This window comes from Tenrec ecaudatus, chromosome 4 (genome assembly GCF_050624435.1).
Source record: "Tenrec ecaudatus isolate mTenEca1 chromosome 4, mTenEca1.hap1, whole genome shotgun sequence".
NCBI classification, from domain to species: Eukaryota; Metazoa; Chordata; class Mammalia; order Afrosoricida; family Tenrecidae; genus Tenrec; species Tenrec ecaudatus.
The window spans coordinates 89318033-89322745 of record NC_134533.1 but is presented as its reverse complement, the minus strand read 5'-3'; the positions used below and the strand labels follow the sequence as shown (position 1 = coordinate 89322745).

The following is a 4713-nucleotide window of genomic DNA, read 5'->3' as shown; positions in this document are numbered from 1 at the left end:
CGTGTGTAATCGGCTGTATTGAATGCATGCATTTCAAACCCTGACCTGGCATTTTGTTCTGAAGATATGGATTTTAACCGTTATTTCCTTGCTGGAGGTAACTGATGACAGAATAAAAATTATTGGATGTTACTTTTAAAGGAAATTCTAATGTGAATGGATAGGGCCAAAGCAAAACCTTCTGATTGGAAATTGGACCCTTGCCAGTTCTTGAGTTCTGAGAGAGATCTGGGACCTAGGGGAAAAATAGGCAAGTTATAAAATAAGATTTCCTTCTTCTTTCATTTTGTTTCTTGAAATATAACATTCCCATGTAGTCCTTCATGTGTTTGATCAGATCAAAGCTGACTTAGACACAGCTTCTAAAACATTCAAAATATTTTGCTCAATAACCTGGAAAGGTCATTTACACTTCGCAGATATTTTAGAGGGCCTTTTAAAGCTCCCCCCCCAAATCTATGCCAATCTATGACAAAATTTCCATAAACCTACAGCAAAAAAAAAATGAGTCAAAGGAAGCTCAACATGGCATCATTTTTCTACGAAATGGAAATCATTCCACGGGCCTAGCGTAAGTGGCACTGGGCTAAGCACACTTCTATCAATCAACAGCTCAGTGTTTCAAGCCCGCCGGTGGTCCGAGGGGAGGAAGATGTGGCAGTGAACTTCTACAAAGATTTTCATCCTTCAAATCGTTTTAGGGAAATTTCCACTCAGTCCTGTGGTCTCATTGGGCATGGGAACGGACAGTGAAGGCCGGGAGTTCATACTCTGTTATTTTAAGGAGCTCTGGTTCCGTAACTGTGGTGAAACAGTTGCCAACCCAAAGGATGGCAGTTCAAACCCACCCAGCTTCTCTCTGGGAATAAGGTCTCATGGTGGTCTCTTTTCAAAAGATGAAAGCCGAGTCAACTCCGGTGGTACATGATAAATGACGTCACTATGAGTCAAGTTGACTTGACAACACCTAAAAAGAGAATCTTTTCTATTTTGAGAGATGACTTTTACAAAGTTTGCTGTTGAAATGTCCCTTTTGTTAAGAAACAAAAGTGATAATAGGCGGAAGTTTTCTCTCTTTTTTGGCAAGATTCAAATGGATAATTCTATCTCTGACTATTTTACATGCATTCTTTATTTACTGACCTGCGTAAGGGGAGTCAGGCCTCCAATGGGGTGGTAGACAGAGCACAGATTTTGGAGTCAAAGTTCCTGGTTGTCCATCTTTCAGTTCAGTGCCAACTCCTAGGCAACCTGTGAACGGCAGAAGAAGACACTGACCAGCTGGATCCATCCTCCTCTCATTGTGATATCTGGGCCCATTGCTGCGGCCACTATGTCAGTCCATCTTGATGAGGGTCATCGTCTACTTTACAAGCCTGATGTCCTTCTGCAGACACTGATCCTTAATAATAATGTGTCCAAAGTGTCTGAGAAAAAGCTCTTGCCATTTTCATTTCTAAGAAGCAGTTTGGTGGTGCTCCCGAGATAGATTGACTCATTCTTCTGACAGTCCATAATATTGTCGATATTACTTGCCAACATCATAATTCAAAGCCACAAATTCTATTTTATGATCCCTCATTCATTGTCCAGATTTACATGCATAGGAGGTCATTGAAAATACTATGAATGGGAGATGAGTCAGTCAGGGTGCGATGTAGCACAGATGAAGAATACAGCTTTCCTCTAGTTCCTAAATGCTTCCTCCCCCACCAACGACCATGATCTGAATTCTACCTTGCAAGTCTGGATAGAGCAGAGGAGGTACACTGGTGCAGGTAGGAGCTGGAGGCACAGGGAATTCAGGGCAGATGATAACTTCAGGACCAGGGGTGTGAGGGGCGATATTGGGAGGGTAGAGGGTGAGTGGGTTGGAAAGAGGGAACCGATTACAAGGATTTACATGTGACCTCCTCCCTGGGGGACTGACAACAGAAAAGGGGGTGAAGGGAGACGCCGGAAAGGGCAAGACATGACAAAATAATAATTTATAAATTATCAAGGGCTCATGAAGGAGGAGGAGTGGGGAGGAAGGGGAAAAAGAGGACTTGATGCAAAGGGCTTAAGTGGAGAGCAAATGTTTTGAAAATGATGAGGGCAAAGCATGTACAGATGTGCTTTATACAATTGATGCATGTATGGACTGTGATAAGAGTTGTATGAGTCCCTAATAAAATGTTAAAAAATACTATGAATGGATTCAGACACAACATTGTCTTCAAAGTGAGATCTTTGATTTTGAACACTTGAAAGAAGTATTTTTTAGCAGATTTGCCCAATGCAGTATATCATTTGATTTCCTGAAAGCTACTACCATGGATATGAGTTTTAGACCCAGATGAAATTAAATCCTTGGTAACTTAAAATTTTCCCTGTTCATTATGATGCTACTTATTGATCCAGTTGACAGGATGTTTGTTTTATGTTGAGAGGCAATCCATACTGAGGTTATATTCTTTGATCTTCTTTAGTAAGTGCTTCAAGTCCTCTTTACTATCAGCAAGCAAGATAGTGTCATCTGCATATTTCAGGTTGTAAACCAATCTTCCTCCAATCCCGATACAAGATTCTTCTTCATGCGGCTCACCATCTTTATGTAATTGATCGGACTGAATAAGTGTGGAGAAAGGATACAACCCTCTCCCACACCTTTCCTAAGCTTACACCACTCAATGTCCTTTAGGACTGCTTCTTGATTTATGTTACAGGTTCCACAGAAGTGCAATTCCATGTTATGGAATTTCCTTTTTTGTAATGTTATTTATAATCTGTTATGATTCACACAGAAAATTATCTTTACGTGGTCAATAAAACAGAGATAATCATCTGTGTTAGGCCAGATTGCCTAAAGAAACAAATCCAAACAAACTCATCTATGTGTAACAATGAACTTTATAGCAAGAAGTAATTATTTGTCAAGAAAACATCCCAGCCCAGTCCAACTCAAGTCCATAAGTCTGATATTAGTCCATCAGTCCCTCTTCAGACTCACACAGCCATATGCAATGATGCAGAATTCAGTAACATAACAGGCTGGTGGTGCAAAGTCTTGTGGATCCAATGTCAGTGGCCATATCACAGGGCTCACAGTAACTAGAGTCAGCAAGCAGGAAGGTGAAGGCAGAGAGAGAGGAGGAGGTTCCCATGAGAAGGCCATGCCCACGAGGAGTCACCATCAGGCTGTGACCTGGTTGACAGGCTAAACTCCACACCCTACACACACACACACACACACACACACACACACACACACCTTAAACATGAAATTATGTAAGTAAACTACCACAGCATCATTCTGTGTTCTCTGATTTTAGTCAGCATTCACATGAGATCAGCAGGGACTTCTCCTTTTCCATGTCCTCATGTCTTTTTTCATAAGTCCTGCCTCTATTTTTAAGAAGTGAAACTGGCACATGGTAACTTGCCCCCGGAGAAGATACTCCAGAATATGAGCGAAATCAACAACCTATCTCACAGAGGTCATAGCTTTAGGAAGACTTGATTATATAGCACTCAAGTAAAGTACTATTAAATAAATATATGATAGTATAGCCTTTTAACTGACACCACAAAACAAATATCAATCCCCCCAAAATGATATAAAATGCATAAAAATGGCATGAGAAAGAGGAAAGAGACAAATTTGGAAATCTGTGCATTAGGAGGGAGGCCTCTAAGAAGTCAAGGAGACTCAAATCGATTTATTTTTGAAAATATTTACGGATATTTAGAAAACATCAATTTTTTTGTTGTTGTTAAATGTTTCATTAGTAATATTCAATCTTGAGTCTGGTTCCATCGTGGTCTAAAATGTAACTATTTCCAACTGACGGTCCAATGATCTGCACTGAAATAAAGAAATAAATTAGGCTTCCAATCCCACAAAACCCTACAGTGAAAAACTTTGACCAACCCAAGGCTGGGTACCTGAGGTAAAATCAAACTGCTCCCAGCCATTCAAAAAAAAGAGAGAGCAACTGCCGTTCTATACTGATAGCCGTTTACATTTCGCCAGGATGTGGGCTTCAGAAAACCAACTTCACTTCCACTAGAATGTGTTACCTTGCCACTGGAATCCTTGCAAGTTATGTTGGCTGCTGGAAAACACTGATTGTGAGCTGGGCAGTTTGTAGAGTTGACTGGCTATTCTGTGGGCCCTTCACAAAGACATTGTCCCATTTTGAGGTCCTCACACTCAGGGTTCTCTTTGCTCCCAGCGGCAGCGGCGCTTCAGGGTCCAATAGTCAACAAGACGGAACCAGTTCTCCCAGAAACTTGGGGAGTTAAAGACTCTGGTGATACAGGCCCAGCGAGCCAGGGGGCTGCCATACTAGGAAGCCCCATGCCCTCAGCTGAGTGCGGACTGAATTTCTAGCAGTTCCTGTCCATATACTGTTGCGACAATTTTGTAGTTCAGAAAAATTACTTCTGTAATTTTTATTAATGCTATTCTTCAATAATTTCCACGTTCTGTGGGATCACTTCTTTTTGGAGTGAGCACAAATATGGATTTCTTCCAGTCAGTTGGCCTGAAACCGTCTTTCAAATTGTTAACAGTGATGAGTGAATAATCCAGCATTGCACATATTTATTAAATCATCTCAATTGGTATTCTATCCTTTTTCTAGTCTTATTTTTCATCAATCCATTTAGGGCAACTTATACTTATTCCTTCGATACGGTCAGGTTTTCATAACATACTACCTCCTAAAT

General features: G+C 40.8%; 1 pseudogene; it reads right to left on the bottom strand.

Annotated features, from left to right (window-relative positions):
• Window positions 1–3727: 3727 nt before the first annotated feature.
• Window positions 3728–4329, bottom strand: LOC142445956 (TM2 domain-containing protein 1 pseudogene; annotated as a pseudogene).
• Between the last annotated feature and the right edge of the window lie 384 nt (window positions 4330–4713).